The sequence below is a fragment of the Bos indicus genome, unplaced genomic scaffold (genome assembly GCF_029378745.1).
Source record: "Bos indicus isolate NIAB-ARS_2022 breed Sahiwal x Tharparkar unplaced genomic scaffold, NIAB-ARS_B.indTharparkar_mat_pri_1.0 scaffold_57, whole genome shotgun sequence".
Lineage (NCBI taxonomy): Eukaryota > Metazoa > Chordata > Mammalia > Artiodactyla > Bovidae > Bos > Bos indicus.
The window spans coordinates 353,435-365,526 of NW_027223722.1; the positions used below are offsets into that span (position 1 = coordinate 353,435).

Sequence of the window (12,092 nt, forward strand, 5' to 3'; positions counted from 1 at the left end):
GTGGGCTTTATCCCAGGGATGCAAGGATTCTTCACTATCTGCAAATCAATCAATGTAATACACCACATTAACAAATTGAAAAATAAAAGCCATATGATTATTTCAGTAGATGCAGAGAAAGCCTTTGAAAAAATTCAACACCCATTTATGATAAAAGCTCTCCAGAAAGCAGGAATAGAAGGAACATACCTCAACATAATAAAAGCTATATATGACAAACCCACAGCAAACATCCTCAATGGTGAAAAATTGAAAGCCTTTCCCCTAAGGTCAGGAAAAAGACAAGGTTGCCCACTCTCACCATTACTATTCAACATAGTTTTGGAAGTTTTGGCCACAGCAATCAGAGCAGAAAAAGAAATAAAAGGAATCCAAATTGGAAAAGAAGAAGTAAAACTCTCACTATTTGCAGATGACATGATCCTCTACATAGGAAACCCTAAAGACTGCACCAGAAAATTACTAGAGCTAATCAATGAATATAGTAAAGTTGCAGGATATAAAATCAACACACAGAAATCCCTTGCATTCCTATGCACTAATAATGAGAAAATAGAGAAATTAAGGAAACAATTCCATTCACTATTGCAATGAAAAGAATAAAATACTTAGGAATATATCTACCTAAAGAAACTAAAGACCTATATATAGAAAACTATAAAACACTGATGAAAGAAAGCAAAGAGGAAACTAGTAGATGGAGAAATATACCATGCTCATGGATCGGAAGAATCAATATAGTGAAAATGAGTATACTACCCAAAGCAATCTATAGATTCAATGCAATCCCTATCAAGCTACCAACAGTATTTTTCACAGAGCTAGAACAAATAATTTCACAATTTGTATGGAAATACAAAAAAACCTCGAATAGCCAAAGCAATCTTGAGAAAGAAGAATGGAACTGGAGGAATCAACCTGCCTGACTTCAGGCTCTACAACAAAGCCACAGTCATCAAGACAGTATGGTACTGGCACAAAGACAGAAATATAGATCAATGGAACAAAATAGAAAGCCCAGAGATAAACCCACACACCTATGGACACCTTATCTTTGACAAAGGAGGCAAGAATATACACTGGAGAAAAGACAGTCTCTTTAACAAGTGGTGCTGGGAAAACTGGTCAACCACTTGTAAAAGAATGAAACTGGAACACTTTCTAACACCATACACAAAAATAAACTCAAAATGGATTAAAGATCTAAACATAAGACCAGAAACTATAAAAATCTTAGAGGAGAACATAAGCAAAATGCTCTCTGACATACATCACAACAGGATCCTCTATGACCCACCTCTCAGAATATTGGAAATGAAAGCAAAAATAAATGGGATCTAATTAAATTTAAAGCTTCTGCACAACAAAAGAAACTATAAGCAAGGTGAAAAGACAGCCTTCAGAATGGGAGAAAACAATAGCAAATGAAGCAACTGACAAACAACTAATCTCAAAAATATACAAGCAACTCCTGCAGCTCAATTCAGGAAAAATAAACGACCCAATCAAAAAATGGGCCAAAAAACTAAATAGACATTTCTGCAAAGAAGACATACAGATGGCTAACAAACACATGAAAAGATGCTCAACATCACTCATTATTAGAGAAATGCAAAGCAAAACCACAATGAGGTACCATTTCACGCCAGTCAGAATGGCTGTGATCCAAAAGTCTACAAGCAGTCAATGCTGGAGAGGGTGTGGAGAAAAGGGAACCTTCTTACACTGTTGGTGGGAATGCAAACTAGTACAGCCACTATGGAGAACAGTGTGGAGATACCTTAAAAAACTGGAAATAGAATTGCCATACGACCCAGCAATCCCATTGCTGGGCATACACACTGAGGAAACCAGAATTGAAAGAAGACACGTGTACCCCAATGTACGTTGCAGCACTGTTTATAATAGCCAAGACATGGAAGCAACCTAGATGTCCATCAGCAGATGAATGGATAAGAAAGCTGTGGTATATATACACAATGAAGTATTACTCAGCCATTAAAAAGAATATATTTGAATCAGTTCTAATGAGATGGATGAAACTGGAGCCTATTATACAGAGTGAAGTAAGCCAGAAAGAAAAACACCAATACAGTGTACTAAAGCCTATATATGGAATTTAGAAACATGGTAGTGACAACCCTGTATGCAAGACAGCAAAAGAGACACTGATGTATAGAACAGTGTTTTGGACTCTGTGGGAGAGGGAGGGGGGGTTGATTTGGGAGAATGGCATTAAAACATATACAATATCATATAAGAAACGAATCGCCAGTCCAGGTTCGATTTAGGATACAGGAAGCTTGGGGCTAGTGCACTGGGATGACCCAGAGGGATGGGATGGGGAGGGAGGTGGGAGGGGGGTTCAGGATGGGGAACACGTGTACACCCGTGGCTGATGCATGTTTATGTATGGCAAAACCAATACAATATTGTAGTAAAAAATAAATAAACAGGTTGTTTAAAAAAATTAAAAATAGCAATCAGTAAGGCAGAAAAACAATGAGAAGATGGTTCCCAAGATACTAATGAAATAATATTCTCATAAAAAAGTAAAGTATATATTTTAAAATGCATACAAAATGTTGAATATGTATGAAACCGAATGTTAACAGTAGTTTTAATGCAGTAGATGTGTCAGTGATTTAATTTGGGGTTTTTTGTTTCTATTTTCCAAAAATGTTGTGCAATAAATTCACAATACTATTGTAATATGAAATGAGAAATATAAAAATAGTTTTGTAAAGATCGGACCCTTTATTGATCTTTTGTAAAATCAATGCATGATACAGGATGCTTGGGGCCGGTGCACTGGGATGACCCAGAGGGATGGTATGGGGAGGAGGAAGGGAGGGGGGCTCAGGATGGGGAACACGTGTACACCCATGGCAGATTCATGTTGATGTATGGCAAAGCCAATACAATATTGTAAAATAATTGTTCTCCAATTAAATTAAAATATAAAAAAAAGCAATTCAATAAAATGAATTCTTAAAATTTCCACTCTCTCTGGAAGATGCCATAGCTAAGCATCTTAATTTCAATATATAAACAGATTGTTACTGGTACCCTGATTCACCTACGACAACTGAATAGCCTGTGGCCTGACCCTAAGAGGGCACAAAGTTCAGAGACTTAATTATTACAAACAGTATGTCTTCTGTTTTAATTTTCTAATGGAGAGTAACTCTAAGACCCTTATGCAGGGAACTGACTTATGTTTCATGGCCTTGAAAAATGTTGCCACCTCAGTTAAATTAAGGGTCTACAGCTTTGACAATTTTGGGAGAACTGTCAGTAGTTATATGTCGTAAATGTGGCCAGTTTCATATGAGCATTGTTAAGACATTACAGGACTTCCTCAGTGGTCCAATGGTTAGGACTCTGAACTTTCACTGTCCAGGCCCACGATTTGATCCTTGGTCAAGCAACTAAGACCCTGCAAGCCACAAGGTGTGGCAAAAATAAAAATAAAAAAATAACCCCACCTCCCTTCTGAAACATTGTTAAACCTCAGAACTAAGTTGTGCTTGTCACAGACATCATATTTAGGAGTTTTTCTATCACATCAAAATTTTCATTTACACTACCAAATTTTAGGGCTAATGAATTTTGTACTATATACATATTTACTACATATATAGGTTTACTATATATAAGTATCATAAATGCTTAACTTTTTCATAGAATTTGTCCTGTGAATTTTCAGCCTTATCATGACACTAAGTAATGCCATGTGTCTTCAATAATGTTATTTTTGGTTGTGGAATGTGGGGCATAATTTTTCTCCCACATTCAAGAGATAACCCCTTATAAACTCTCCGTTCCTAAAATGTTTTAATGAACGGAGGATATTTTTCAATTCCTATGCAATTAGATTTTATAGAATAGTTATTATATTTTTCATATTGATATTTTATAAATCTGGGGGATTTCCAACAATTCTGAGGAATACCACTGGAAAAAACAAACAAAAAAAAAATCAAATAATAATTCCCTGTACTACTTTGGGTTCTTATCTTGGCAGTGAAAAGCACATTTCTAAGAAAAGTTAATTTCAACAACAGTAATATCTTTAAGGTAAATATTTCCCTTATACTTGCCTATCATACAACCATACAAAAACTAGATAGATTAAAAAAAAAGTCAGAATTTTTTATCTGATTGGTCAGAGCCAAAGGACCAGTGATTCTTTTTTAATATTAAACTAATATATAAAAGAGTGAAACATACTTTTGTAGTTTGTAAGTCAACGCCATCTCATAAATGATATTATATTTATCACATTAAATTTTATTTTTTATGATATACTTTCCAGTTTATTTATTTATTCTTTAAATTTGTTTACTTTAATTGGAGGCTAATTAACTTTCCAATACTGTAGTGATTTTGTCATACATTGACATGAATCAGCCATAGGTTTACATGTGTTCCCCATCCTGAACCCCCCCTCCCACTTCCCTCCCCATCCCACCCCTCTGGGTCATCCCAGTGCACCAGCCCTGAACACCCTGTCTCATGCATAGACCTGGACTGGTGGTCTATTTCACATACGATAACATACATGTTGCAATGCTGTTCTCTCAGATCATCCCACTCTCACCTTCTCCCACAGAGTCCAAAAGACTGTTCTATACATCTGTGTCTCTTTTGCTGTCTTGCATATAGGGTTATCATTACCATCTTTCTAAATTCCATATGTATGCATTAGTATACTGTATTGGTGTTTTTCATTCTGGCTGACTTCACTCTGTATAATAGGCTCCAGTTTCATCCACCTCATTAGGATTGATTCAAATGTATTCTTTTTAATGGCTGAGTAATATTCCACTGTGTACATGTACCACTGCTTTTTTATCCACTCGTCTGCTGATGGACATCTGGTTTGCTTCAATGTCCTGGCTATTATAAACAGTGCTGCGATGAACATTGGGGTACACATGTCTCTTTCAATTCTGATTTTCTTGATGTGTATGCCCAGCAGTGGGATTGCTGGGTCATATGGCAATTCTATTTCCAGTTTTTTAAGGAATCTCCACGCTGCTCTCCATAGTGGTATACTAGTTTGTATTCCCACCAACAGTCTAAGAGGGTTCCTTTTTCTCCACACCCTCTCCAGCATTTATTGTCTGTAGATTTCTGGATAGCAGCCACTCTGACCAGCATGAGATGGTACTTCATTGTGGTTTTGATTTGCATTTCTCTGATAATGAGTGATGTTGAGCATCCTTTCATGTGTTTGTTAGTCATCTGTGTGTCTTCTTTGGAGAACTGTTTAGTTCTTTGGCCGATTTTTTGATTGGGTCATTTATTTTTCTGGAATTGAGCTGCAGGAGTTGCTTGTATATTTTTGAGATTAATTGTCAGTTGCTTTGTTTGCTATTATTTTCTCCCATTCTAAAGGCTGTCTTTCCACTTTGCTTATAGGTTCCTTCATTGTACAAAAGCTTTTAAGTTTAATTAGGTCCCATTTGTTTATTTTTGCTTTTATTTCCATTAGTCTGGGAGGTGGGTCATAGAGGATCCTGCTATGATTTATGTTGGAGAGTGTTTTGCCTGTGTTTTCCTCTAGTTTCTGGTCTTACGTTTAGATCTTTAATCCATTTTGAGTTTATTTTTGTGTATGGTGTTAGAAAGTGTTCTAGTTTCATCCTTTTACAAGTGGTTGACCAGTTTTCCCAGCACCACTTGTTAAAAAGAGATTGTCTTTTCTCCATTGTATATTCTTGCCTCTTTTGTCAAAGTTAAGGTTTCCATATGTGCGTGGATTTATCTCTGGACTTTCTATTTTGTTCCATTCATCTATATTTCTGTTAAAATTTCAAACCCTTTTTTCAAACAATATTGAAAACAGATTAAGAAAAATTACCAACACCTTTTTGGATATTTTCTTTTTTTAAAAGATAGCGAATGGTGGTTTATTTTTTTTTAATAAGTTGTGTACAATTTAGAAATACTTTCCATATGCACTATTCTTGGACATTTTCTTACAATGGTAAATATTCAGAGCACTTCACGATATTCCACAATGACAGTTTTAAGTTTATTTTCCATTCTATTCTGATCTATTGTGTATATCTGTTTTTGTGCACATTAAGGAAAATGTCAAAGCGGTTTAGTAGTACATTTTCATTACAAAAGGTAAGCTTCCATAAAGGAACGACTGTGAAAAAGATCAAACAGTGTCAATTTTCTGTTTTATTGCCCTCTAAAGCAACCTGTGGACTTAAATAATTACAATTTTGACCTCTATTGCAAATGATCAATCAGCAGAGACATATTAAAAACTCTTAATATGACTGACAAAAGAAGATATAATTGGGCAACAAAATGGCCAGAGATTGATCTTAGTTTTTAAAATCTTTATTTGCTCAATGACAGATATAAGTCTTGGGGATGAACTCGGCAGGCAGAGAAGATGTCTAAAGCAAAGGCACCCCTGTGTGGATGTGCCTGCCAGGAACAGTGAGGAAGTCAAGGAAGTGGACATAAACTGAGGTGTTAGGTGGTGAATTTGGAGAAGTCAACAAGAACACGGATGGCCTAACCTGAATTACTGTGTGTGTGTGTGTGTTTAGATCTGTTTAATCAGAAAGGGGTTAGGAAAAGTAGCAAGGTATATATCTGTGTGTGATCTTATTCTTCCCTACTAACAGTGCTAAGGAGAAGGCAATGGCAACCCACTCCGGTACTCTTGCCTGGGAAATCCCATGGACGGAGGAGCCTGGTAGGCTATACAGTCCATGGGGTCGCGAAGGATCGGACATGACTGAGTGACTTCACTTTCACTTTTCACTTTCATGCACTGTAGAAGAAAATGGCAACCCACTTCAATATTGTTGGCTGGAGAATCCCAGGGACGGCAGCCTGGTGGGCTGCCATCTATGGGGTCGCACAGAGTTGGGCACGACTGACATGACTTAGCAACAGCAGCTTAGCAGCAGTAGCTTAGCAGCAGTAACAGTGCTAAATTCTTTATCTGATTCTTGGAGTTGCCTGAGAGCTCAGTTGGTAAAGAAACCACCAGCAATGCAGGAGACCCCAGTTGCATTCCTGAGTTGGGAAGATCTGCTGGAGAAGGGATAGGCTACCCACCCCTGTATTCTTTGACTTCCCTTATGGCTCATTTGGTAAAAAATCTGCCTGCAATGTGGGAAACGTGGGTTCAATCCCTGGGTTGGGAACATCCCCTGGTAAGGGAAAGGCTACACACTCCAGTATTCTGGCCTAGAGAATTCCATGGTCTGTATAGTCCATAGGGTGACAAAGAGTCTGACATCAATGAGCCACTTTCACTTTCACTTTTGATTTCATTAAAGAACTCTCTGTGTTAGAAATTTTATTTCTCTTTTACATGTGAAGATATGGTCTTCAGATTCTTTCTTTTCTGCTTCCTAAACACCTCCTCTTACTACCTGCCAAAACAGTCTTTCTAGGATCCCAGGGAGGCCAATGAGAAGTGCTAAAGAATGCCTTCAAGGCAGCATGGTGCAGATAGGGTGTGGAAATTGGTCCCAGATTTATCTGGGTTTGAATCCCAGTGTTGCTGCTAGTTAGCTAAATTGACACTTATTCACAGAGCTATACAAATAGTTCAGATAATCATTGGTTTCATTGTCTATGAAATGAGTGTAATAATTTCATGTATGTAAAGATGGGCTTCTCAGATGGTACAGAGGTAAAGAATCTGCCTTTCAATGTAGAAGCAAGAGACTCAAGTTCAGCCCCTGGGCTGGGAAGATCCCCTGGAGAAGGAAATAACTGCCCACTCCAGTATTCTTGCCTGGAGAAATCCATGGACAGAAGAGCCTTGTGGGCTACACTCCATGGGACCGCAAAGAGGTGGACCCTACGGGCACACACACAATTAAAAAGGGAGCTAGCCTAGAATCACCAGATGTAGGTAATATCAGTTCCTTTCTTCTCCCTACCTTTAATTAGAGATAATGGGGATTGGGGAAATGGATGGAGAAAAAGAGCATGTGTGGGACTGCTCTGTGAGGCAAAGCCCCCTTGCTGGAGGAGAGTTGAGGTGTGTGGTCTGATCCTTTTTATGGTTTGTGGTTCACGGACTTAAAAGAACTAATGCAAGGGGAGATTTGATTCAGAATTGGTGGAGGTGGAGGTGGGGTGGGTGGTCTGAAGGTTGAACTAGCAGATGTGAAATGGGAAGTGAAAGAAAGTGAGGGATTAATCATGATTATCAGCTTTTTGTCAAGAAAACACTATAAGGAGTCGATGGGACGCTGAAGTGAGGCAGATTGCAGGAGAAAAAGATCCCTTCTCTTGAGTTGCTGGCACACTTGAATATGACTCACAAGTTCCAGGCAGAAGATTTGGGAGCCCCAACACATTGGCATTTAAATAGGAAACCAAAATGCATTAATTGCTTATACAACAAGATGAAGTCATTTTCATTTCCTATTTACTTACTTTGTGATACTGTAAGAATTTCTAAGGGTGTTATTCATTTCAAAATTTTTCATTTCAACAAAAACAATAATATTCTAAGAGACATATTCATGAAGAATAGTATTATCAGAATGAGAGGAAAGTAAAAATAAAACAAGAAATTATTTGAGTAATATTTTGTAAATTTTATGCAAGCAAACTTTCTCTAAATGCCTTGGACTATTAACTTTTTCTCTTCTCATTTTCTTTGCCCTTATAAGTATAAGATGAACCTTGACGGGATTGAGTTTGCTGTTTAGGTGCAACGATGTGTCTGACTCTTTGCGACCCCATGGACTGTAGCCCACCAGGCCTCTCTGTTCATGGGATATTCCAGGCAAGAATACTGGGGTGGGTTGTCTTTTCCTTCTCCAGGGGATCTTCCCAACCCAGGGATCAAAATCACATCCCCTGAATTGGCAGGTGGTTTCTTTACCTCTGAGTCACCAGGGAAACCCTGAGAATGAGTTCAATGAGTAGTTCATTGGAATTGGAAGTCACAGGAAAAACATACAAAGAGAAAATAAAACTCATAGGTATGTAAACCATTGTCTCTAGATTATTTCACTTGTTAGTCAATGCATTGTAATTATAAGCTATATAAATAAAGTAATTTAGATTCAAAGATATTTTAGAGTCTTGTCTTAGTTTACTAGGACTGCCATCACAAAATACCACAGACCCGGTTGTTTAAAAGACCGAACACTCTTCTCTCATGTTCTGGAGGCTGGGATTTAAGGTCGAGTTGGATTTTCTTGAGCAGTCCATCCTTGACTTTGAGATGACTGCCTTCTCCTTGGGTTCTCTCATGGTTTTCTCTCTGTGTAGATACAGAATTAAGACTGCAACAGAAAAGTGTCGGATGATAATATTAAGTTCAGAACACTCTCATGGCTATTAAACAATAAAACTGGGATTTTCCTTCTCCCAGACTCCACAGTGCAAGCTGTGCACGTGTAGTGTTTGACATCAGAGTGAGGCCTGAGACTAGAGATAGAGGTAGGAGCATATAGTGGGAAGGGAGCAGGGGTCACTTGAACAGTCTTATGTAATGGAGATATATAAATGCTGATACTGAAATTATTGCTTACTTTGCTTTGAGTCAAATTACCTGTAGGCCATTTAAAAGTCTGTTTATTTTTTGAACTAATATTTAACTTTTATTGAAGTATAGTTGATTTGCAATGTTGTATTAATTTCAGGTATACAGCAAAGTGATTCAGTTTCATATGTATTTATATATCTTCATACGTATCTGTGGGCTTCCTTGGGCTTTCCTTCTGAAGTAAAGAATCTGCCTGCCAATGCAGGAGATAAGGATTCAAGTCCTGGGTGGGGAAGGTGCCCTGGAGAAAGAAATGATAACCACTGGTAACCACTTGTTTGGTCTCTCTCTCTAGGAGTCTGCTTCTTTTTTGTTACATTCACTAGTTTGTTGTGTTACTGATATTCCACACATAAGGGATATCATTCAGTATCTGTCTTTCTCTGATTTATTTCACTGAGCATAATACCTTCCAAATCTATCCATGTTGCTACAAATGGCATATTTTAATTCTTATGAATGAGTAGTATTCTATTTGGAGAAGGCAGTGGCACCCCACTCCAGTACTCTTGCCTGGAGAATCCCATGGACAGAGGAGCCTGGTAGGCTGCAGTCCATGGGGTCACTAGGAGTCGGACACGACTGAGCGACTTCACTTTCACTTTTCACTTTCATTCATTGGAAAAGGAAATGGCAACCCACTCCAGTGTTCTTGCCTGGAGAATCCCAGGGATGGTGGAGCCTGGTGGGCTGCCGTCTATGGAGTCGCACAGAGTCGGACACGACTGAAGCGACTTAGCAGCAGCAGCAGCAGTATTCTATTGTATGTCTGTGAATATATATATATATATATATATATATATATATATATATACACACACCCATATGTGAATATATACACACACACACATAACATCTTCTTTATCCATTCACTGGATACTTAGGTTACTTTCATATCTTGGCAACTGTGAATAATACTGCTTTGAACAGTGGGCTTCATGTACGTTTTTGAACTAGTGGTTTTGGTTTTCTTCAAATATATACTCAGGAGTAGAACTGCTAGATCATATGGTAGCTCTATTTTTATTTTGTTGACGAAGCTTTATACTGTTTTCTGTAGTGTCTGTTGCAATTTACATACCCACCAACAGTGTGGGAGGATTCACTTTTCTCAGTATCCTCACCAACATTTGTTTTTTGTATACTTCATTGTTTGTTTTTTTAATCTGCATTTCCCTGATGATTAATGATGCTGAGCATCCTTTCATGTGTTGCTATTATTTTTAAACTGATATGTACAGGTATAAATCTTAACACCTATGCAATTTCTTTTATGTTTCACCCACTTAGATGTGAGTCTAGGCCCTTTCCTTTAACAAGAGTTGATACAGAGTAATGAGGGCTTACTTATCACTGACAGATGTCCTGGAAATAACACTGTGTAATGTCCACAGTTAAGCCTGAAAAGGCCATGAGCCACTCAGGTCAACCTCCTGCTGGAGCCATCCACCACCCACAATGAGCTCTGTGGTTCTGCCTTCTAGGAGGAAGCCCAGGCCTCGTGGGGAGGCTTCCTGAAGCTCTGCCAGCAAGCCCAGCTTCAGCTGCAGACGTGGTAGGGACGTCACCTCCAGTGGAGTCCAGCTCCTAGTGTTAGTATCAACCCCAACTGGTGAGTCTTCTCTCCTGAGACCCCAACATCCTAGAGCAGAAATAGCCATCCCCAGTGCACCCTGTCTGAATTCCTCACCTTGGGACCAAAGTGGGTGTCACGTGCCATGACATGGGGCTTAGTTTATAAAAATATTTTATATTAAAAGCATCGAGAATAACACAGTTGTGGAAAATTCACAGGTTACAACAGAATGTATATTAAAATCTCTTTCCTTCCTTCCGTATTCTATAGCCTTCTAGATGCTGTCTCTGGAAGTGCTGTTATTTTTTCCAGACTTATTAATGGAACTATCAGATAGTGCTGACACTCTGACGTACATGTTTCTAAGAGTTGTACCTACATTTACTCATTTGCTCTTCGTTCACCATGAGTTCTCAGGTGGTAACTGGAAGGGAAATCTGTTTCATTCTGATTTCCTTCTAAAATTGGGTGTCTGAACTGCTGTCCTTTATTTCTTTTTGAATTATATTCCTCCAATATATTTGAAAATACAGTCCCTAGGGATTTGCCTGGCAGTCTAGTGGTTAGGATTTCCCCTTCCAAAGTAAGGGGAGTAGGTTCTGGGTTCAATCTTTAGTCGGGAACTAAGATCCCACATGCGTGGGAGCCAAAAATCCTAAAACATAAAAACTAAGCAATATTGTAACAAATTTAATACATACTTTTTAAATATTATTAAAAAATAAATAGATTCCCTAATTCTTTTTTTAATTTTTATTCCTCAGTTTCCTTATTTATATACACACACACACAGACACACATACACACATTTTCCATCAAGCTAGGAAGCACTAAAATTGTTCATTTCATTTCAGTTCAGTTCATTCACTCAGCCATGTTCGACTCTTCGTGACCCCATGAATTGCAGCACGCCAAGCCTCCCTGTCCATCACCAACTCCCAGAGTTCACTCAGACTCACT

At 38.2% G+C, this 12,092-nt stretch overlaps 1 long non-coding RNA gene across 1 annotated transcript in view; it reads left to right on the top strand.

The window, feature by feature from the left end:
* LOC139182003 (uncharacterized) overlaps positions 1–11,468 on the top strand; it is a 28,105-nt gene extending 16,637 nt beyond the window's left edge. The window contains exon 3 of the long non-coding RNA XR_011565600.1: positions 11,041–11,468. This is a non-coding gene — a long non-coding RNA (uncharacterized lncRNA). The remainder of the gene's footprint in view (positions 1–11,040) is intronic.
* Positions 11,469–12,092: the final 624 nt, after the last annotated feature.